This window comes from Lissotriton helveticus, chromosome 2_1 (assembly GCF_964261635.1).
Source record: "Lissotriton helveticus chromosome 2_1, aLisHel1.1, whole genome shotgun sequence".
NCBI lineage: Eukaryota > Metazoa > Chordata > Amphibia > Caudata > Salamandridae > Lissotriton > Lissotriton helveticus.
In genome coordinates, this window is record NC_136059.1 from 602,662,621 (window position 1) to 602,687,559 (window position 24,939).

At 46.6% G+C, this 24,939-nt stretch overlaps 1 protein-coding gene across 2 annotated transcripts in view; it reads left to right on the forward strand.

The window, feature by feature from the left end:
* CCDC125 (coiled-coil domain containing 125) overlaps window positions 1-24,939 on the forward strand; it is a 294,065-nt gene that overhangs the window by 17,595 nt on the left and 251,531 nt on the right. Inside the window, exon 2 of one of the 2 annotated variants that reach the window (XM_078675305.1) lies at window positions 10,637-10,701. The exons of the other annotated variant lie outside the window; for it this stretch is intronic. The gene's annotated coding sequence lies outside the window, so the exon portion shown is untranslated. The remainder of the gene's footprint in view (window positions 1-10,636; window positions 10,702-24,939) is intronic. 2 annotated transcript variants of the gene reach the window in all.

Here is a 24,939-nt window from a genome sequence, read left to right on the forward strand (position 1 = left end):
CTGGTCTACATGTTTCAACCGTAAAGGTATAATTTAACCAGGTTTTCTTCAGGACCAAAAAAACCAAGGGAGTGGATGGTCTGCGTCCCCTAAAAGACGCACCCGGTCCTACTCTCTGGGACCACAAAAGGGCAAAAGTGTGCCTGTGGTGTCAGCTTATACCACAATGGGTAAGCGTAAAAAAATGATCAAAATAATCTCAATGGGGTATTGATAGACATCATAGGGCAGGGAAAGGTTATCCTCACTATGAAACGTATTAGTTTTGATGAGCGGTATGAAGCCGTTAACCTACTTCCGTCCGCCGCCCTGCTACCTAAGGCGACTCCTTTTTCTGTTTCTATTGATATACCCAGGGGTACAGGAGTACTCCCCGTTCACGCATGTGAACAGAAACCCTTGCTCTCCCTACTGTTTTTTCATGTATGAGGTGAGCATCACTCCTCTCGTGACACATGCCTATGGTTGGTCGAGTCTTTTTGTGGAGAGTCAGTTTGTGTGTTGGTATTTTGATGTAGCTGGCCCTAACCAGGAAGTTAGTTGACAGATGGAGGCTAAATCAATAGGGGTTGTGTTGGCTACACAACCCCTATGGGTTTGGTCCTTGACAGTATGTCAGTTTCTGTAGAGGGGTAGGTTTGTTCCTGGCCACCTTGAATTATCATGCTGTTTAGTTGTATTCCTTGAGGGGTGTATAGTTGATAATGGGGATGGATGGAATAGAGAAGTCATATTCAGTAGAAATGTTAGTTTGGTATCAGTGTTAATAACCCTAAACTTGGCAAGAGGGTTAGATGCCTACAGGCTATTGAACAGTGTTGTGAAGATAAGGAGGTTGATGTCCAAAAGTTTGGATCATGAGCTTTCCATTTACATACAAAGATGTTAGGTAGGTCTCATTTCTGATTATGCTAACATCAGATACTTTGTTTTATTGTAAGATATATTTGGCCCTCAGATTAAGAAGAAAACGTGTGGGATATTGTTCCAGAAGGATATACCCAGAATACTTTCATTTTTTAAGTGTATTATATAGAACTGAGTCGGAGACTAAGGTATTTGTTCCTGGGGAAGGTTTCCATGTTGGCCATCAGGACTCCCTGTTTAAGGCTAGTGGCCTTTGCAGTTTTGCTTAAAACATCCTGATGAAGATGTCTTTGTTTTAGATCTGACATCTTTGTTTAGGTTTGGTGGTCACAATAATATCATGCTAAAAATGTATAGGCTGCTGATCTTGAGAATCGGATTCAGTGTGGGACAACCCCAAAATGCAGCTGTGGGATATCTATAAAGAGAAAAATGTCACAAGTGTTAAAGATGCGCACTGGTGTGGCCCCCTTACAGCACACTGAGGTGCAAAATGATCCCTGATCTAACAATATTAGTGTGGAAAACATTATAAAACACAAATCCGATTTATGTGGAAAACCACTTTTAGGTGCAAAATCACCATTGGTGCAAAGTAAACCTGCTTCTGTAAACACATTTCAGAGCAAAATCACTCTTTTTTTAAAAACAGAATTATATTGCCATTTCAAATAATACAAACATATCCCAAGTGAGTTTGCCATGATATACATGTAAGGACAGTTCATCACATAGACAATTGGTAACAATGCATTACTGTATATCAAAAAAGAACCCTACTAGGATTAAACAGTAACTCCCTCTCCTCCCCATCCCTGTATTAAAACCCCTGGGTCTATACCCTATTATAGGCGCAAAATCACACTTGGGAGAAAAATCCATTTAAGTGTCAAATTACCCTTGCTGCAACATCTAAAGGAGTGTGGAGACATGCTTAGGGGTAAAATGGCATTTGGGAGCACACATACAGATGCAAAATCAATCTTGGTGCCAAGTTGCCACAAGTGTAGTATCATATTTAGGTTTAAACTCTCAGAACAGAAAGAAAATGCAATAATAAGCTGTCCCATTAATCATAAAATGAGTGCATCAAAATGACATCACATTTGGTTGACATGAAATTCAGATGCAAAATCACACATGGTACCACATCAGAACAAGTGTGGAAAACATTAATTGCACTTCTCAAATTTAGATGTAAAACCACTTTCAAGAGCAGTCTAAGGAGCATTGTGGTATGGCATTGTAGTGTAAAATCACCTTAGTATGGAAACACTTAATAGGAGTACAAATTTCGTTGGGAGTAACATACATTGAGGTACAAACTTACGCTTGAGTGGAAAATCAGTTGATGCAGAATCATAGGCTTGTAGAAATCCATTTAGGAGCAAAATGTGCTTTCATTGCAGTACATGGATGCTTTACTTCACTGATCATGCACAGCAGCGGGGAACATCTTTTAGGCAGGTGGACTAACACACCCAATAACCGGTAGCTAAAAGTTGTACAGAAGTAGTCCTTTTGCCTGATCCATAGTAAATTGATACTTGTATAGCGCACTACTCACCCGCAAGTGTCTCAAGGCGCTTGTACGAATACCGCTGTGGAACCCATAGTGTGACTAATCCCTTTGTGAAGCAATGTCTAAATTGGGCTGGTCTGCAACCCTTCCTTGTGTATGTTTAAGGTGTTGATGACATGAGTTCTGGTATACATTTAGCACTACTTACAGCTCGACCTGAAAAGAAAGATTACAATCTGAAACATTTGCTTTTTGAGTCTTACGAAGTATTCTAGTCAATTACTTTGTGTATAAATTGTACATAGAATAAAATGACATCCATGTTTGAATAAAGTGATACAAACCAAGGAGAGAGCGAGTACGTTTGTGTGTGTTGGGTAAACAAAGGTATCATATATGTCACTACAAGCTTGGTGGCATTTTTTGTTGTTTAGGGCATATTGCCCACAGCAGTCACCACTGACCACCCTTTCCACGTCTCCATACTTTAAGGGACAGCCTGGAACAACCCTAATAGGCCTGCTCTACTCCAGACATTCGAACACTGCATGGGCCTCATCCAGACCTGGATGTCTGTTACCTACCTGAAGCTAACATGACCAAAACAGAATTCTGACTATTCCACAGCTATTCCAGACCTGACTGAACAACATGAATCTTGACAGATTTGAACCGCTACTTCCAACCAATGCCAAGTTTCTTGGGTTACCTCTAGGCAATAGTCTCACCCTCTGGGAACAAATCACCAAGACAACAAAGGTGGCCTGGCGCCAGCTCTTTCTACTAAATAAAGTAAAACCATCTCTCCTAGAAAGTGACATGAGAACTCCTGTGCAAACCCACTTACTCCTGCATCTGGATGGTGTCAAAACCCTGCTCCATAAGCATCTAGACTCCACACTGCCCCTATTTTGGAATGTGAGTTATTAGTAGGTGAGGGTACGGACCCACCACTAGTAATAAGGCAATATAAGGTTAAGTCAAGGTCTCAATAAATGATTCCCTTGCTCATCCTTTGGTAGATGGCAACAAGCGGGCAGGCTTAATTTTGGAGATGGGTGTAAAGCATTTAAAAACACCAACACATTAAAAAGTAAGACACAATACACAATAAAAACCCAACAAATGTATAATAATAGATTATATTTTAAGAGCAAATAGACATCAAAAAGAGAGAAATTCAACTTAGGGAACCAGAGGTATGAATTTGTAAAGATTAATAGTAAAACTAGCGCTTAGAAGCAAATAGCACTTAAATCAATCAATCAATCAATCAAGGCATTTATAGAGCGCACTACTCACCCGTAGGGTCTCAAGGCGCTAGGAGGGGGGTGCCGTTACTGCTCGAACAGCCAGGTCTTGAGCTTATTCCTGAAGGAGAGGTGGTCTTGGGTCAGGCGCAGGTCGGTCGGGAGGGAGTTCCAGGTCTTGGCGGCCAGGTAGGAGAAGGACCTTCCTCCTGTTGTCGCTCTTCGGATGCGTGGGACGGCGGCGAAGGCGTGGCTGGTTGATCTGAGGTGGCGCTTGGGAGCGTAGAAGTTGACTCGGTTGTTGAGGTAGCTCGGGCCTTGGTCGTGTAGGGCTTTGTGTGCGTGGGTGAGGAGCCGGAAGGTGATTCTTTTGTTGACGGGGAGCCAGTGCAGGTCTCTCAGATGTCCGGAGATGTGGCTGTTTCGTGGGATGTCGAGGATGAGTCTGGCTGAAGCGTTCTGGATCCGCTAGAGTCTCTTCTGGAGCTTGGCGGTGGTTCCGGCGTAGAGGGCGTTGCCGCAGTCCAGTCGGCTGGTGACGAGGGCCTGGGTGACAGTCTTCCTGGTCTCGGTGGGGATCCACCAGAAGATCTTCCGTAGCATGCGTAGGATGTTGAAGCATGACGAGGAGACGGCGTTGACTTGTCTGGTCATGGAGAGGGAAGAGTCCAGGATGAAGCCCAGGTTGCGAGCGTGGTCCGTCGGTTTGGGTGCGGAGCCCAGGGCGGGGGGGCCACCAGGAGTCGTCCCAGGCGGAGGGCGAGGAGCCCAGGATGAGGACCTCCGTCTTGTCTGAGTTCAGTTTCAGGCGGCTGGTCGTCATTCACTCGGCTACATCTCTCATCCCTTCGTGCAGGTTGGCTCTGGCGGCGGCGGGGTCGTTGGTTAGGGAGAGGATCAGCTGGGTGTCGTCGGCGTAGGAGATTATGTTGAGGTTGTGTTGGCGTGCGATGGCCGCGAGGGGGCTCATGTAGACGTTGAAGAGAGTGGGACTCAACGAGGATCCTTGAGGGACGCCGCAGATGACTTCGGTGGCCTCTGACTTGTATGGTGGTAGGCGGACTCTCTGTGTTCTTCCGTCGAGGAAGGAGGTGATCCATTCCAGCGCCTTCTCCTGGATTCCGATGTTGCCGAGGCGCTGCACTAGGGTGCGGTGGCAGACAGTGTCGAATGCCGCGGAGAGGTCTAGGAGGATGAGGGCCGCTGTTTCTCCGTTGTCCATCAGGGCTCGGATGTCATCGGTGGCAGCGATGAGGGCGGTCTCGGTGCTGTGGTTGGCTCGGAAGCCAGACTGTGAGGGGTCGAGGGATCCATTCGTCTCGAGGAAGGCGGCCAGCTGTTTGTTGATGGTCTTTTCGATGACTTTGGCTGGGAACGGGAGGAGCGAGATGGGACGGTAATTCTTGAGTTCGGTGGGTCCGCTGTAGGTTTCTTGAGTAGAGCGCTGAGTTCTGCGTGCTTCCAGCTCTCCGGGAAGGTGGCGGTGTCGAAGGAGGTGTTGATAATGTCCCGCAGGTGGGGTGCGATGACAGCGTCGGCCTTGTTGAAGACGTGGTGAGGGCAGGGGTTGGTCGGAGATCCGGAGTGGACGGAGTTCATTGTGCGGATGGTGTCTTCGGTGCTGATCGGAGTCCAGGCGCGGAGGGTGGTTGTGGGTGGCGTTGCTGCGGTCGTGGCGTGCGTCGGTTGGATGCTGAAGCTGTTGTGTATGTCCGCGATCTTGTTGTGGAAGTAGGAGGCGAGGGAGTTGCAGAGGTCTTGCGACGGGGTGATGTCGTTGTTTCCGGCGTTGGGGTTGGAGAGCTCTTTCACGATGTTGAAGAGTTCCTTGCAGTTGTGTGCGTTGTTGTCCAACCGGTCCTTGTATGCATTTTTCTTGGTGGCGCGGATCAGTTGGTGGTGTTTCCGGGTGGCGAGCTTGAGGGTGGTCATGTTGTCCGGTGTTGGTTCCCTTCTCCAGACTTTCTCGAGGGCTCGGCAGTTATTCTTGGAGCTCTTGAGTTCGTCGGTGAACCATGGGGTTTTTCTGCTGCCGGGTCTGCTGGGCGGGGTCCTCAGAGGGGCGAGTTCGTCCGCGCAGTTGCTGATCCACTTCGTGAGGTTGTCGGCGGCCTGGCTGGGGTTCGCTGAGCCGGCAGGGGGGTGCTGGCTCAGGGAGGCGGCGAGCTGGTCGGCTGTGATCTTGTTCCAGCTTCTTCGGGCAACCTGTTGCTGGTGGTGGTGGATCGTCGTTCTTTTGAAGGTGAAGTGGACGCAGCTGTGGTCCGTCCAGTGGAGTCCTGTTGCGTGGCTGAAGGCGATGTCTTTGCTGGATGAGAAGACGGCGTCGAGTGTGTGTCCGGCGAGGTGGGTGGGGGTGGACACCAGCTGCTTGAGTCCGAGGTTGGCGAGGTTGTCGAGCAGGGTGATGGTGTTGCGGTCGCTGTTGTTCTCCAGGTGGAAGTTGAGGTCCCCCAGGAGGATGTAGTCGGCGGAGGGGAGGGCATGCGGGCTGATGAAGTCGGCGATGTCCTCGCTGAAACTTAAAGGGTTAAAAAAAAGTTTGCTGGACCTGGACAAAGTCAAGAGTTCTTTACACTTACTTACAGAAGTGTTTCTTGATGCAGGAAAGTGGTCAGCCAAGGGTTCAGATTCTATGGTTTGCCTCTTAGAGTCTGGGACTACAACTCCCACATGCTCCGGATCAACTTATGCAGCTTTTTTTTTTTTACAAAAGTTGTTCTTAACTTCTTCAAACTTCTGGATCTGCTTCCTGAAGTTCCTCTTGTGGGTTCAAAGTATCCATATCACCAATCCAGGAGACTAGAAGCTCTGAGATGGTCCTTGGGATTTTGGGACTACAATTGTCACAATGCATCTGGCCAAAACCTTAAAAGTCCACTGGATGCACTCCAAGATGGGGACTTCTTGGTGGAGATAATGCAGGTGGGCTCTGTTAACCTGTAGGCTTCAGTTAGTCCACTCCTTAATCCCCGTGAAGTCAGGAAAAGCCGTTCATGATGTAGTACTAGATGGTGCAGTCCTTCTGAGTGCAGTCCTTAGGGTGCAGATCAGGGTTTCAGCAGGGCAGTCCTTCTCCTTTTTAGGTCTCGCCCTGGAATTAGCATCCAAAGGATGCTTCCAGGGTTGGAGACGTATAGTCAGCTGTCTCGAGGGAAGGACGGACGAGAAGGTGCACGAGCGCAGTCCAGGCTGGATTGGTGTGCGCGAACGCGCACGTTCCGTCCTGCGCCGCCCTCCCATACTCCCAGCCTACCGCGCATGCATGCATGCACACAGACAGACACAGACACACACACACACACACACACACACACACACACACGCGCGCGCACTCGCACTTACACAGACACGCAGGCACCCAGACAGGCAACCCCCTCCTCCTCCCCCACAGTCACACACGCATACACACAGACTCCAAGACACACGCACGCTCACACACATACGCCGCCGCCGCGCGCGCGCCCACACATGCCCCCCTCCCGCCCTCGCAGGCCAGCCACAAAGCGAAGCCCCACTCACCGGCAGCAGGACTCTTCCTCCATTCTTCGGCACCGGGGCGCAGGGTAGGCTCCTGCCTGCTCCGGTGCTGCAACCAATCGCGGCTCTTCCGGCTCTTCCGTGGGAGGCGGGGTAGGCTCCCGCCCTCCTACTTCCTGTTTCCTGTTGTCGCGCCGGCCTGCCTGACTTCCTGCTCGCAGGCCGGCAAAGTGACGTGTTGGCATGTAAGCTTGTCAGTCTCTGATGTGTTTACTCGTGATCATTTAGGAGAGTCCCCGTTTCGTGACTGACTATACATATGATCGGATTTTCCGCATATGTAAACACAGCATTCCGGATTTATACTTGTGAATGTGTACGTATCACATAGCGTATTCCTTCATGTGTAAATGTAAATGTACCGTTATTTGTGCAAAAATACCGCGTGTGATATTATGACACATCCTAAATTCGTGAAACATTTTTTTGTTTCGTTTTTGTTTTGCAAATGTACTTTATTGCTATTAACTGGAATCTGGACTGTTAACTGTAGCCGCACGGTTTGTCATGCAAAGTTTTTCTATAGTGTTGAAACTTCTCCAGTGGTTCACTTCGGATCGCTCTGCCCCGCTTGGTTGTGCAATGCCTTTTGATGCAGAAAAAGATGCCGTGCGCTAACCTGGTTCATTGTCTTCAATTTATAGACTCTCCTGTATCAATTGTTGCAGTGAAATACCTCATCAGATCAGCAGCGCTCATAAAGCGAAGCACCATTTCCTGGAATAAGCATTTGTGTGTTCAGTGGTGAAACGTTTACCCAGAAGCGCACTAATCAATTAAACAAGTGTGAGAATCAAATTACCACTGTCCTTTAGAGTTTCGACGTATCAATGGGGTTATTGCAGGTGGAAGTGACTTATTAGGTTATAAAAATGTGAAGCCGTCACTAGGATACGCGAAAATAGAAACAAACACAGAAATGACCTGGCAGGAGAATTTCGACTCTGTGAGACGTACCGCAGGAAACGTTTCCACCACGCACAGCATTTTACCTCACCTCAGAGAGCAGCCTGGTGGGGCGCGCGCAAGAGTTTCCAGGCACGCGGGCCAATAGGTTACCTCACCTGCACTGACATTACGGCCACAAAAAGTGCCATTGTGGGTGCTAGTGACAGGTCATTATCATCGCCCGTAGATGGAATTTATGACAAAAAAACATGACAGGCGGGGGGGATTTCCTGCAGTTGGAAATTTCAACATGAGGGTGGGAACGTAGGTGTCTTCCGGACGCCACTGGAGGGTTGCTCAAAATTGGCAAGGTGGCGAACGCCCTAAAACTGGTAAATCTGTGGGCATTCACACAAGCTCTAGAAAACTTTGATATTGATGTTCCGCATATACACTCCGTGCCAGTGACGTAAGGTAAATGATGCCCCCCTGCAGAATGTGAAGATGAGGTGCCGCTCTGTCTCCCATAGCTCACAGATATTCATGGCCTTGAGTGGAATGGACGCTTTGGGGGACCCTGAAAGGATGGGGGCCCTGGGCGCCACAGGGGCTGCAGGGGCCTGTGGTACACCCCCGCTCAGTGCCAGTAAAGTTTGGGGTATCAGTGAAACATGGTTTTATGAAGCACATTCACACTCCTTTATTTTCTTGGGTTCATGTGATTTGGTTTCCAAAACTTCAAAACTATGCGGAGAAAAAAAAATGCATTTGCAAATGAACATTTTGGCAATGTTCACTCTTGTGGATAGTCCACCTTGTAGACACTATGCAGGCATAAATCCAGGGCAGTGGGCAGATGCGTAGAGTTTGGACATTTCAAATATACCTAGATTACCACAAACACCACTCGTTTTTTAGGTCTCGCCCTGGAATTAGCATCCAAAGGATGCTTCCAGGGTTGGAGACGTATAGTCAGCTGTCTCGAGGGAAGGACGGACGAGAAGGTGCACGAGCGCAGTCCAGGCTGGATTGGTGTGCGCGAACGCGCACGTTCCGTCCTGCGCCGCCCTCCCATACTCCCAGCCTACCGCGCATGCATGCATGCACACAGACAGACACAGACACAGACACACACACACACACGCGCGCACTCGCACTTACACAGACACGCAGGCACCCAGACAGGCAACTCCCTCCTCCCCCACAGTCACACACGCATATACACAGACTCCAAGACACACGCACGCTCACACACATACACAGGCCGCCGCCGCGCGCGCGCCCACACATGCAAGCGATGAATTATGTGGCAAGTGATAAATTATGTGGCAAGTGATAAATTATGTCATGAATTATGTGGCAAGTGATAAATTATGTGGCAAGCGATGAATTATGTGGCAAGTGATACATTATTTGGCAAGTGATGAATTATGTGGAGGGGAGGGGCTATAATCATGCAGAAGACGCCGCAGCTGCCAAATTGCAGTGCTTGTGGTGTGTATTTTCTGTATCTGTTTATTATTCAGTTGCGAAGAGGAGGTGGCGCCATTTCGGAAACTTGTCAGTGGACAACCTCTAACATTTCTTATGTGGGTGGACATGTGGCCTCCAGAGCTGCACTCTGATCTCAATGCTGCTCCATTTTGCTGCTGCATAAGTCATAGGTGGGCTGCATCATTATATGTCAATATGCAACATATTTTATATGTCCCTTTTTATAAAAACAAAACGTAACTACTGCAAAAAAAAATAGCCAATGCCATTTACAATACTAAAAGCTCAAACTTTGCCTAATGCGAGACCTATTGCATTGCAAATGCTTGTTGTTTAAGGAAGCAGATCTGACTAGCCACACAGCTCTCCCATATGTTTTCAGTGTTCCTGGGCATCAAGCAGGGTGGCACTCCTGACCAATGGGATTCAGGGTGCCAGCGAGGTATATGACCACTTTTTCAAAAGTGTGACATATTCTTGTCCCAGAACGCACTATTCTTCCAAAATCCAAAATGGAGAAAGTCTATCCTGAAAAGTTAGATGTGGCTAAGCAATCCCACTGGCGTGGCTCAGATTCTCTAGCACTTGCCTTCCAGCCCCTTCACTAGGGCACAAGTCTGGGGTACACGTGGATACACGGCGTCTACTCACTGTTTTCACAGGCTGGACGCTGTGCACCCTGCCAAGAAGTTGAGCCCCACAGAAATATGCTGAACTCGTCTCTGAATGTTAATTTCAGACACCGGGACACGTTCAGAAGCAGCCTCACGTTGTCTGCTTTCCGTTCCCAGAAGCAATGTGCTGGCAGAGAAAGGGGCTTTTTATTTTCACCTCCATCTGTGCCAAGGATAAAGGCAAAGTTAAAGGGCCATCAAGCCTCATTTTGCTCGTATTCTGGCAGGACTCGATCTGCATCCTCACACTTAAATGCACGTGCAATGGAGGGGAAACAAAAATGCACAGCGAGGCCTCCGTTTGTCTTTGTTCAGTCCCTGTATATAAGTGCATGCACTGTAAGAATGTCAGCATTTACACAAATAACAATTTAAATAGCACTATTTTATTTATTTTACAGCGCTTCTAATGCAGGTGCCAGAGTGCTTTATGTAACATATACATTATGCATTGACAATAAATCATGTAAGTATGTAAATCAATGTACAATATGTATTACATAAGACTTTGAGGGTTACAGGGTGTAAGAGTCACATGTCTTTCATAGCTAATTGTGCTATATTGGAAGGATTACAATTTATGAACTGCAAGTAACAAAAGGACTTTAGTGTTAAAAGCGGTAACCCACTTACCTATCAACATAAAATAAAAATCTGTCATCCGGATGCTACATGATATGCTTCGCAGGAGACACATTAAACTTTTATACTACTTTTATTCAAATCTGAGACTACACAAAACACAGCACCAAACTCCAGAGTTTTCTTACCATTATTACTATTCCATGAGATTTACTGGGCACAAAAAGATCTCTGCAGCAGGTGCCTTAACCCCATAAAAGTTTATAAAATGCAGACTTTGCAACCAATTAAGCAGAACAGATATACTACCATGTTTCTTGTTGCCAATTACTTTGTAAACACAAGGAGATGATGAACAGAGCGCTGAAACTTTGCAGATACTCGCCCCCAGTCACAGATATGGGTTTATTCCCGCCTCATTCTTTAGCTCTGTTCATCTTCTGTGTCTCTTTTGCTTTCTCGCCCTAAGTGCTCCGGGTATGCCCAGAAGTGGGCCTCGGGCTTATTGTGCCACTGGATTTAAGCTAGCCTGGCTGATGAGGGGTGGTGCCCCGAAACTGGTCCCAGGATGCTTGTTTCCGGTCCAGGGAGGACCTGGCTTGGCAGTTTGAGCTGGCCTTTTTCCCATGAGGCACAGAGTCAAGACTGAGTCGCATATGGCTGGGTCTAATCTGGGGTGGCATGGTCAACAAATGAACGATGGATTTAACCCAGATCTGTTGACTGAGGGTGAATGTTTGATTTGCTCTACATTCTGTCCATCATCTGTGTGTCTTTTGCTTTCTCACCCGAAGTGTGCTGGGTATGCCCAGACATGGGTCTTGGGCTCACTGTGCCACTGGATTCAAGCTAGCCTGGCTGATGAAGGGTGATGCCCCGAAACCAGTCCCAGAATACTTGTTTCTGGTCCAGGAAGGACCATCATGGCAGTTCGGGCTGCACTGTTCCCATGAGGCACAGGGTCAAGACTGATTTGCACATGGCTGGAGCTAAACTGGGGTGGCATGGTGAGCAAAAGGACGATGGATTAACTCAGATCTCTTGACTGGGGGTGAATGTTTGCCTTGCTCTGCATTCTGTCCATCATCTGTATGTCTTTTGCCAATTTATTTGAGGCAGGGTGTAAAACAAAAAATGTATAAGTTCAGGACCAGATTTTATGTCAGGGTTGCGCCACTTTTTTGGTACAACTTAGACATAAACTCTAATTTATTAAATCTCATAATGCGCTTAAATGTATTCATAATATACCTCATCAACATTGTGTGAGGTCTTAATATCTGATGTCACTCTAGTGATGCCACTTCCTGTGCAATCAGTTCCTGTGATGCCACATGCTTATTCATGGGTTGTAACGTTATGCGTTGTGATGGCACGCGCCTTGATGTCACTTGCCTACTGCCAGACTTAGCTACTCTCCCCACTTCCTTTTATAAGACTTGTGCCTTGCCCTTTACTGATCTAATTACAGGGGCTTCTGTGTGGCTGAACCTGTGCTGTCCTAAAGTGTCGTTCCCTCTTTGAAGACCAATTTGGTTACTCCACCCCCATCCTGCCTTCTGCAGTTTTAGTTTTCCTCCCACAGGAAATCATTTGTCTCTCCAGCAGGCCACTTCAGACCTCTTTAAGACAGCTTGGTTCAGCCTGGCAGAAGCTGGCCAATCAGGAGAGGGCAGCTGGAAGGCCGGATTTTGGCTTACAGAAAAGAAAGTTTTAAAACGTATTTTCTGTAATCGTTATATAACAAATCTAACAATGGCAAGTTTTTGGATTTATCATAACTATTCTTTTTAGTCCTTGAATTATATTTTTGGCTCCTTGCTATCAGTAGTTATACTTTATTAAAGTATTCCCATGTTCGCCTATAAAGCCAATGCATTACAATGGGAACAAACAAAATTGGCAGTTTTTCCCTCACCAGCACATATAAATCACATTTTAGAATGTCCCTGCTTATAGTTACAAGGCACCTTACTCCTGAGGCACATTGGTGAGACCTTAGGGGTGACCTGCATGTAAAAATAAGGGCATTTTCTACTTTGGCAGTACCTTTAATTCCAAAGTCAAATTTGCTTATAATTGAACTTTAAAAGCTGCCTTCATGGAAGGGCTGGCTTTTAAAATGACAGCAGACACCACATAGTGCACACCTAAGTATATTAAGTCTTCTGGACCTCTGAACCTACACACCCTACCATATACTAGGGATTTACAGGTAGGCTGTCAGTACCAATTGTTATTATACCTAATTACCATGTTCATTTAATGAAAGCACCTGCCCTGGGCTTTGCTAACCAGACCCAGGGCCTGTGCATTGTACATTGTAAGTAGGTATAATTACAATTAATATTAATTAGGTATAATTACAATTCGTACTGAACACCTACTTATATGTTCCTAGTATATGGTAGAATATGTAGGTTTAGAGGTCAATCAGAATCAGAAAAACAGGATCCAGTAGTCAAAATGGGGGCAAAAAGTGGGGGGTGGAGGGCATTGCCAACAGGTCCTGGTTTCTTACACCCCACCTTTAAGGCATCCTACATGCAGCAGCAGGCTTCATCAAGGGTCTGCTGAAATAGGACCACATAGCCACCACCCTGATTGGCCTCCACTCACTGTCCCTATCAGCATGCAGCATCTTCAAAACTAGCTGCACTGGTACAAAACTGGAACCCATGTCTATCTAGCTGATAAGGCAGACCTTTAAAAATCTTTAAAACTTTGCCAGACCTGCAGGAGTAGTGACTTAAATAGTCTGCTCGACCTAGCTGTAATGCTCTTCACCAATAAACGTGTCTTGATTTGTGCATTGAAGCCAAATATTTTATTTCACTGAGCCGCCTTGTATCATTATTACAAATTCAAATATGCTTTAGTCACCAGTTTGTCATAATAGCTGACAGATAAACATATTTACAAAATTGCATTTAAAATTAGGTAAAAATAATTTAGCAAGTCATACAGGTATGAGAGCCGTAGCATTGCAGCATGCCAAAGAGGCGTAATTAAAACAGATTCAAAGATAAGAACGGTATTACCCCAAATCAATGATTTTCCATGGCCTAGTCTTAAAATATATGGCCATGGATCAATTAACAGGCATATTAATACAACAAAAATAACAAAACTTGGGATGGTGTGCAGATAGGCTCACTATTATTATATTGCCATCTCAGTCTAGAATGAAAACTGTGTTTGTACATATTTGATGGGGAAAGAATAACAAGAAATAACATATCCAAAATGCCAAACGAAATACAGTTTGACAATTCATTGCACTACTTAGAGGCATTTGTCCATACAATCAAATATATCCTTTTGCAATTACAAAGATGATTTATGATGATTTTCCAGTAATGACCAGAGCCCTTGCTCTAATAACCCTCTAATAACATCATACCAAAAAACTTTGCGACAGTACATGCATAAACGAGGCTTGGGTCTGTTCTGAGAATTCGAAGAGTGGCAAAACTGCTCTGTGTCCCCATTTGCCTGCAAATAGATGTAATACATTTTTGGTGTGAACCAGCATACCCCACGCAGACAAATAAAACATGGCTGATGGATTCAGAAGTGTTTTTAGATGTGGGGCACAAAGCATCTTATTTTACGGCCCAGATGTTTGTAAATGATTTAAAAGGCAGTGTGCCAACCATACATTGAAAGTATGATTTTCTGTCTAAGGGTACTGTAATGGCATCTCAGTACAGTTCCAAGAGGCTGTTACACTTTACGTCTAAGAATCTCCCCATCAGTGATAAGTTGGCTCTTACTGTAACCACATTTTCATCAACCAATTGCCAGCAACGTTTTTTAGCACCTTATCTATCAGTGGGGGTTTGGAAAGAGGGTTATCCCAGAGACTTCAGACGTATGGCTATCAACAGCTTTTTAACTTTCCTAAGCCAGTCATAATGAGCAAGTTCAGGTTATTATCAAATTCTTTTCCAAAAGGACAATCGGCGGAGTCTGGCCCCATCTACTAGTGTATACTTGCCCATGTGAATCATTCGGAGCTTCAATGGGGTACTAGTCGGTAAACTGAGTTTCTAAAAAATCTTTTTTAGATCTAGTTATGGAGGATAAGTGTGAGAATCCCCAAAATTCTGATCTATACAAAACTGAACTGACCGCTTTGGCGTCATAAATCTGGAGCATTGGTACAATGGGTTTGCTAAATGAGCTACTATGTTCTCTTGCTATAGCACATGTGATCTGCCTATGGTTAAGAGTCAGTAATTCCACCTGGGGTTTCCAGGAGAGGTTAGAAGATACAAATATCACCATTCTCGTCTGCCCCTGAATGACATATTTTTAAACAACACAAATTTTGTTTTGCCAAAATTGATCTCTATTCCTCATTCAATGCAGAATTCTGGCACAGGGGGAGTCGCCACGGATTCCTCAAATCGAGATCATGCGTGTTGGAGCCTGCTTGGTGTCTTAGTGATCAATAATCTCATCTGCTAATAGTAGTATAAGTATCTTTTTACAAGCCAGAGTGAGGTCATCAGTTGGAGATCAGGATAACATTTTTTACGATATCGTTAAGAAACAGGAAAAACAAAGTAGGCACCAGGACATAGCCCTGGTGGCCTCCTTTAATAGTGGGGAACTGATTATTTACTTGACCCTGACTGGCCCAGTGGATCTGACCGTAGTTTCGCCTCATGTATATAAATAAGTAGACTCAAGAGGCTCTTGGGGATATCAATGTCACCCAGCACCTGCCATTTTTATTTGCGCGGGACCAGAAAGAAAGCCGATTTGAGATCAACGGAGGTAATACATGCTGTCCCTGCTGATCTCCACAGTCCAATACAGAAGGAGAAAACGAAAGACCTGGTCCATTGTGGATGTTTTTTTTAGACCCCAGCCTGAAATGGCATATGATATCATTATCGAGAGTCCACTCATGTATTTTGCCCAGGACTAGACGAGCAAAAGTATTTTGTATACTGTTGATCAAACTGATCAGCCTGTAATTGCACAGGAATGATCTGTCGCCTTTTTTATATATTGGGATGACCTTCTCCCTTCCAAAAGTCTGGTATTAATGCTCCACGAAAAATAGCATTTGACGGAGTGAGGATGTACCTGGACTAGTTTGCTCTGTCCTGCAGAAATATATCTGCCGGGATGCCATCGAATCCTGGTGTCCTGCCTCTGTCGACTGCATCCAAAACAAGGGAAACATCAGCTAGAGTGAAAGAAAAAACAGATGAGACAGAAAAAGCATCTGTACGAAGAACCCTTGGTTCTACAACCGTTTTATGGGGGAGGAAGTTACAGAGTAAAGATTTGTAAAGTGATCGACCCAAGCCAAAGGAGCAATGTTGGTTTGTGGAGTGGTGGCTCAGTAATCCTTTCCCCACTTGACTAGGGCCCAGAATCTAGTGGAATTCTTAGAGGCACAGGCAAGTTTCAAGTTCTGCCACCGTTCATCTTCCCACTCTGTTTTAGACCGAATCTGAGACAGTTTATACATCTTCCTAGCTAGATGGATTTGCTGGGTATTGTCCATTCTCAGTGCCTTGCCCAAACGTCTACGTAAAGATCTACACTCCTTATCGAACAAACTATTCGCTCTAGATGAACTCCTTGTAGAGCTGTTTTGGGGAATGGTAAAAAAAGACAACATTTTTGTAAAAAGTTTGCTGTGAATATCCATGGTTGTCTCACTGCATAGTGTAGAGAGAATCCATAAAGAGACATAACGTGTCATGGTCACGCTTGATCCTTTCTATGACCTCCATATCTATAAGGTATGGCCATAGTTATAAGTCCATTAAGATGTAGTCTGTGCGCCTAGAATGAGTGGAATTGCTATAGGTGTTGCCCCACTGCCTATCAGACTTAGTTCTACCATTTACGGATCTTAAACCAAAATCCAACGAAAATGCTTTCAGCTGCAAAGCAGCCTCTGTTCATCTTCGTATTGGGGGGAGATGGAGCTATGGGATACCCCACGCCTCGTCGTCCTCTTCAGCCTTAATGATATCATTATTGTCTAACGGCTTGTATGTGGTATTAAAGTCTCCCGGTATTATCAAGCGTGAGTTACTATGGTGCGCCACCAAGTACTCCTCAAGGGTCGTGATAGTTTTAGATCTCAGTTCTCCCGGAACCCCTCTTGCACTGACATTAAAAATAACAGTGGTTCTCCCATTTTCTGTCACTAACCCAATAGCTAAAATATTGGGGAAGACAATAGCCTTTTGATTTTACAATCCACATGTGAGCTGACCCATGGTGTTAATCCTCTTGAAGGCCTCCCAATAGAACTGCGTATGGCGGTAATAGAACAATATAGGTACCCAGATTTCAAAACGGGATTCAGACACCATGTTTCCTGGAGTAGGCAGATATTGTATAGCTCTATAAAATTACTAGCAGCCCGTCCCGACCTTGTCCAGGTGCAACAGGCTTCCCCGACCCCCATCCGCCCCGACATTGTGCAGCAGCCCGGGCCCCCGCCCTGCCAGTCCCCCGCCTGCCCCGACCGCCGCCTGCCCCGACATGGGTCCCCTTACCTGAGCTGCCACTCCTCCCGCCTGTCCGCTGCTCGCACCTCCGCTGGCCTGTCGGCTGTGTCCGCAGCTCGCACCGCCGCTGGCCTGTCCGCTGCTCCTCACGTCACCGCTCCTCCCCCGCGCCATGTCCGCCGCTCCTCGTCGCGCTCCTTGACGCCGCTCCTCCCCGCGCTCCTGACGTGAGCACGCACGTCGGGGCAGGCGCTACTTCGGAGGGACTACTTTTATTTTACTGTAAATTTTTTAAATAACGTTTTTTAAAAATTGTATATAGCCTATAACCATCTACACACCCTGACGATTCCAACGGTGTATCGGGTATGTGGATTGGCGCTGTGGTTCCCAAGTTTACCCGCCTCAAAGGCTGAAAGTTCTTCCTTTATTATAGTAGTATAGATTCCAATTAGGGAGTGCAAGTTTTGATTTAAGGTCTGCAACATTCCAGGATATTATGGAAGCCCTTTTTCCAGCCACACTAGGAATTGATGGCAATAGGGGTACCAGAGTCTGTGGTTTCAGAATTAAAACAATCACTGAGGGGTTCACAGTAAAGGACCAACCTTCTTACAAGAGCACGGAACAGAATGCCTAGGGCATGAATTTTGCACTGGCTTTGTCCAAATTATCAATTCCGCCACCCCTTCTTCCCCAGGTACTTCCATGGGCCTGGTCTCCTATAGGGGTTCTTTTGGTAAAGCCAAATTTCGGGGCATATAACCGTGTTCGTGAACTGCCGGGACTGATCGTGTGTAGTAAGAAGACTTTTGTCTACAAAGTTAACTTTACTTATGTTGGGCTGGTTTAACAAATTAAGAAGACGTGTCACCATTTCCTTAAGATCCCCACCTCATTTTTAAGAATTATTTGCTGAAGAAGATTAGCAGTATCGCCTAAGGAGCTAAGTGCGGGAGTTCTCATTAGGTCAGGTTCTTTGTTAATTTCAGAAAGTGGGAGGGCCTGAGCCCGCTCTGTCTAGCGGGTGAAAATATTACTGCAGGGTGATGAGTTGGGATGTTTTGTGTAGACAAATCACACACTGGGTCTACAAAAGTGTAAGGAGGGGCTGGACCTGGTTCACTGCTTTTTTTGGCTGGCCTTTAAAAAAAGCTCGAAATTAATGGGGTGTTTTTCTTGCCTTTGGATGACACTTTAGCTGTCCCTGTGGAGCCTGGATTCATTTCTTCTGAGGTGTTGTCTCCCTGGCTTAGGGGAATCTTATCGGGCTCTTTCTATTTTGGATCAGCCCCTCGTTCCACCTGTGTGGATGTGTCTGTACTATTAAGAGACTAGACCTCCTCTATTAGAAAGTCGATCTTTTTAAGTGAATAGTGTGAAAAAGGCTTTATTTCGATACGTAAATATCTTAAAAGCAATACATTACAAAATGCAATTTCAAGAATTAAAAAAATGACATACAGTTATAATTTCATAAAACAGTCAGATAAAAATACAATAAATAATTAAAATAAGATTAAATTGAGATGGAAAGCCTTTTTGCTCGAATCATCCAAGCCCATTTGAGGAATTTGGAGACAGCGCAGACAATAAAAGGGGAAGTATCAGTTAATAAAATGCGGAGAGCCACCAAATGTTGTCTAGTGCCAAGGAGCCTGCATAGGGGTACCAGCCAGCGCTTCCTTGGGGCACGGTAGTCGGGACATTCAAAAAGGAAGTGTGCCACTGTCTCAACCCTTGTAAGACACACCGCACAGAAAGCTGAGGGCTGAGCCGTTGGGGATCTCCACCTAGACACCAAGTCAGCCAGAGGTAAGGTGCCCACTCTGAGTTTAAAATAGAGGGCCCTATCCAGGGGAATGGAGATTAAGTCCAGGTAGGGCTCAAGTGCTACAACGTCTTTAATTCGTAGAAATGCAGCGGTTGAATTGCAATGGCGGGGATAGCAAATGAGTTTGTTGGTTACCCAGTCCCAATATATCTTTTTTAGGGTGGCTTTTGGAGGGGCAGAGCGGGTAACCCAGCAGTCTTCCAAGCCCAACTCCACCAGGAGGCTCTTGATGTCTCTTAACCATTTTATGCGATGCCATCCTTCCATTGCAATTACTTCAGACAGGCCAGCTGCGTAGGAGGCTAGCTCCGGTACCCTCCATAAACGGGCCCACAAGAGCAGAGGCCGCAATCGCGCCTGGTCCGTGATCGATTTGCAGCCCGTGTCGAGAAGCACTGGGACAGTAGGTGTGCTTGTTGGAAGAAGCAAAAGATCTTTCAAAAATTTGTTTTCTGCTTTACCCAGTGCCTCTAAGTTTGTGGAGCCCCACAACTCCGCCCCATACAAAGCCGCTGGAACCCCTCTGGCTTTGTAAATGTCTATTGCTGGGGAGATACAATGTTTAGAGGAAGAACGATGTTCCCTGAGTATGGCACCCGCCACCCTTTTATGGTTAAGTAACATCTTATTAATGTGTGGGGTCCAACTCATAGAGTTACTAAGGCGAATCCCCAAGTAATCAAACTCGAGGACCCTTTCCAGTGCGACAGAATTTAGAAACGGGGGTGGCCCAGGGTTTTTTGGAGGGTTCATGGATAGAAATTTAGTCTTGTCCACATTAATTATGAGGCCCCTGAGGGAGCAAAACTCCTGGAAACGAGTGAGGAGCTTTTGGAGACCCTGCGGTGTTTTGGCGATGAGCAAGGTGTCGTCGGCAAAGAGCAAGGTTGGTATCCGGGTGCCCGCCAGGGACGGGGCGTCTGCGGGTTCCTTGAGAAGATATTCAACCACACCATTCACATATAATGAGAATAGTGTGGGGGCCAGCACACAGCCCTGGCGGACACCCCTTTGCACTGGGATTCTGTTGGTTTGCTCCCCGTCCTTGCCCCACCGCACCTGTGCATAGTTATCTGAATGGAGTTTGACAAGAAGCGACAGGATGTAGGCGGGTAGTCCCAGCACCTGCAGGACCCTCCAAAGCACCTCCCTTGGTACCAGGTCAAAGGCAGTCTTCAGGTCAATAAAGGCCAAATATAGACTGCCCTTGCCCAGCACCACCACCTTCCAGTACAGGAGGGTCAACCTAAAAGCTTGTTCTATCGTCCCCGTACCTGTACGAAAGCCCGCCTGGAAGTCTGACAATATCTTGTGTTCCTCAGCCCATTGGAGGATCCTCCCCAGAATTGCCTTCCCTGCCAACTTTTGAGAAGAGTCGATCAGACTGATTGGCCTGTAGTTGGCGGGGCTGTCCCGACATCCCTTTTTGTAAATCGGGACAACCTCCGCCCCCTTCCAGGAATCAGGTACTGATGCACCCCTCATAATTGCGTTTAGTAAAGTGGCAACCAGTTTGCCCCATACCTTGGGATTGGCACGGAGCAAATCACCGGGTATCCCATCAGGCCCCGCAGCTTTTAGTGGGACCACGGACTTGATTACTGCTTCTACCTCCCTCTCGGTGAAGTCATCCGTATCACTGACCATTAGATCGTTCACCTGGGAAAAGGAATCGCTAAGAGCCCCTACAGGGTGGGAGTAAAGAGCCTCAAAATGAGTATACCAGAGGTGGGTGGGGATGTTGCAAGTAACAAGCGACCCTTCTGGCCTATTCTTGTTCTTAATCAGACTCCAAAAGCTCCTTGCGTCCTTTCCCTTACTTGCGGTCAAAAGATCTTCCCAAAACTTTACCTCCCATTCGTTTTTAGCCGCCTTTATGGTCAGGGAATATTCTTTCCTGGCTGATCTAACAGCAATTGGGGACTTAGATTTAACTGCCTCTATCAGGGCCGTTTTCTTGTGCCTGCATTTAGTTGTATACCAGCCCTTTGCTGACTTGTGAGAGCTCTTGGAGTGCGTTGCCATGCTTTGAATTGTATCCGGTGCCTTCCGTTTTCCCATTACAAATTGCCCCTTGTCAGGGCACAGGAGCCCAATAACTATTCAGGGTCACATCAGGAAATGTACTTTTTAGTCGCAGGCTTAACAGCTAACAATACATCAATGAGAGGCCGTAAGGTGATCTAAAATGTCAATATATTCCCCAATTCTATAAAATGAGACCTCAATCATCTGCAATGTTTAATCAAAACACTTAATGAGTGATGCACCAGTACCTCAAAGTCCAAGTCCAGCCTCCTCAAGTCTCTGATGGGCGTGGATGGGCCCGCCCTTGGTCCGGGCTTTGCCCGAGCACCGCCCACACAGCTGAGCTGCGATGTACCTCAGTAGTCCTGATTAGGAGTGCAGGTGTGAAGATGATTGACCCAGAGTGGTTGATGGACATAGTCCCCCATCGTCTGCGATCCGCGGCGACTCACCCTGTGCCAGAAGGAACCTCAGAATGACAAAAGGCAATCCAAGCGCACCTCTTCCCTCCGCTATAGAATTTGTCTCCTGTCAGCAGCCCTCCATTTTTCTGCTATCAGCGCTGGGACGCCCATTTGCCGGGGCAGCTGTGCGCTTTATAAAATAGTATCACATAACATAATAAAAAACTAAACTCCAACAAGAGCCAGCAGGACGAAATGGCAGAAGTCTTCACAGTAGCGCTATGATGCAAATGCTGTCAAATGAAGTGTCAGCGCGGCCTGACATTTATTATAAATGAGAGCCCCTTCAAATATGTGAGTTCAGCATGTGTGCTGTACAAAAAACCACTTTTGTTTGATTTAATAAGATAAAACCTTTACTCCAGGTATAATAAGAATCTCACCCACATATCAGGTACACACAAGCCCAAACTTGCCACCTAGTACACTAATAGCATTGTAATCAAAGCTGTGACAGGAATGTTTCACAGCCATGTTTAAAAACTCTCACTTTTAATAAATACTCTCAATGCAGTGGTGTAATTTAATATGCGTCACACTTCCGCAAGTGAAACATTTTTTGGGGGGAAGACAGTGTATCATATTCTAACATAATATTTGGTGCATGATTTACATGCCAAATATGTTTAAGTCTCGGTTCGTGCACATGGCCTCAAAAACAGAGCCGACCCTTGGGTGTGCTCTTTCTGATACTTTGTTGGCTCCCCCACCGCTTCAGAGCGGAAAGTGGGGGCAAAGCAGTAAAACACCAGCACCTATGGTGTTGGTTCGAGGAAAACTCAATTACATTAACTCAAGGGGAATCAGTAATGAATATATCAAGTGTTTAAGTCAAGAAAATAGTTGTGCAGCATTTTGTCACTGCAAATAATAGATCTTACTTTATGTTACCCAACACAGAGGCATTTATTGTATCCACTTAAGAATGATAAGTGACTGAGCAGGCCAACCAACATTCAGACATGTGACCTGAAGATTGCAGACTTGTCTAAAGTCTGCAATCAAGTTCTTTAGTTTGGGCTGATGTCCTTAGCTATTTTTGTCCAGTGTTGCATCTATCTTGTACATGTGCTCGGTGCTGTACTCCATTTTAGAGTTGTAACTAATCTACCAAGGGTGACCCCAGTGAGGTGGATTGTTTTAGGACCTGGGCTGCATGATTTCTGTATGATTGCTGTACTGTGAGTGCACTCATTGCCACACTTATCCAGGATGTACCAGTGCTGTAAATAATCTTGTACCTGCTTGAGTTGGTGTTAAATCTGTACTGCCCTTGTATTCCATGATATTTACATGTCTCTCTGGTAGACAAGATCACAGTGCAGCACTAGTTTGAGGCATTGCACTTATGGTTAGTACAGTACTCATCAAAGCTGGACCTTCCTCAATCCCACTCTCCTTCCCCAGTTTGAGGCATTTCACCGGTTTGAGGCATTGCACTTATGGTTAGTACAGTACTCATCAAAGCTGGACCTTCCTCAATCCCACTCTCCTTCCCCAGTTTGAGGCATTTCACCGGTTTGAGGCGTTGCACTTCTGGTTAGTACAGTACTCATCACAGCTGGACCTTCCTCACCCCGCACTCCTCCCAACCACAAAACACGTCATTATCCATTGATTCCCCGCTGGTGTCTGTGTTCTTCAGCCGTGGGTGGAGCTGCCTAAGTACTGTGAGAACTGGAGCTCTTGCTCAGGTCCCTCCTCTTCTACGGGACGGCATCAGCTGCTTGTGACATAACAAGTAAAACAGATGCACAAAGAAGCACAGCAGTTTCATGTGGCATTATTTTCTAACTATACAACACAAAAAGCATAATTAGCAATGTTCCTCAAGCTCCCAAATAGTTTGCCTACCTCGGCATCCTAGCTTGTTGGTGCCCCTCTGAGGTAAGCGAAGGCCACTTGCTGCCCAAAGGCCAGAATCACATTTTCATTAAAGCTGAGCTCCTGTACAAAGATGGACAGTGAGAATCTGTGCTATTAAAACTTAGGGTATGGATACTGGCAGCAACTCGGCTGTGACTATCATTAAGGGCCCTTGTGCAAATGTTAAGCTCCGTCTTTAAACGTGTGTCGGTCTAATCAGTGAAAGGTGCTTTGAACTCTACGCTAGTATGAGCGGTCAGGCTTAGTGCCAATATCGGCAACACACCCCACCTGTAAATACAGCAATCTCATAATAAAAACACACAAGATACATTGTTTGTTGGAGAAAACATTGCTGGAGGTTTATTTGCATACTAATTATGCCAACATGGTGGGTCAACTTATGGGCGATCCAAGGGCAGGCAGCAGTGACACGCCTAAGCTGCCCTGCCCACCCCACCTGAAGTGCCAAATTGCACCTTGGCCTAACCAATCGGTGCTCACCATTTTGGGGGAGCACCCCTTATATCATGTGTACCACCAGTCCACACATTTACTTACGCCCCTTGAGGGGGCAGAGCATATCCAGGCAAGCCCCCGGTTGCTCAGGTTTACAAACGCCGGAAGGACTAACGGGGTGCCGCCGTTCCTCCAGGGTCCTGCCATAAGGACTTCCTGGGGTTGTTTGGCATTTGCACCCTTGTTGCGCTCCTGAAGAGGGTACCTCTATGTACCATTCAGCTTCTGGATCACCCTGTAACTCCACTTACAACACAAAATAACAAGTTTACAGCCTTCCTACCCTAGCCACCCTTCCAACCGACATACCGGGTAAGCGGTAGGGAGGGAAACAGTGTGAAGTCTTGGCACCCAAAAGGATCGCCAGATGGGCAGGGAAGGTTTATATACCTGCCTCCCTGACAACTAGCACGCTGAAAATTACGTTGTTAGGTAGCCCCGGACCCCGAGTGGGTCCAGACACTAAACTTGTCGGGGTTTGTGCCCTCATGTGTCACTAAGGTGCCCGCCCTCCTATGGGGGCCCCCTGCGTGGGCCGCGGGCAGCCTCAGAACATTGGTCCTGTCTGCCTGGCCTTGTGGATCTTAGCAGTAGCCAGCCTTTTCTTGCATTTTCATCAGTGTGGGAGAGGCAGGAAGGTTTCTAAGAGGATCCGACTTCGAAAAAGCAGGTTCCAGGTTCGGGTTTTGCGTTTTGCCAAGGAGAGGAGAGTGAGAAGTGAGGAGCGAGGAACAAGGACGCCGAACTGCTGCCTCCCGCTGTCGGTCTCACCCCCCAGCCCCAGGTACCACGGACTTCAGCAGGAGCTCCCGTTTGCGGCCTGAGGCCGATCTTGCCGGTCCTGCATTCCAAGCCGCAAATCGCCTGCATAGCGTCCCTAATCACCTCTAATCGGACTGAGAGGGGGGCGGAGCAAGGAGCAA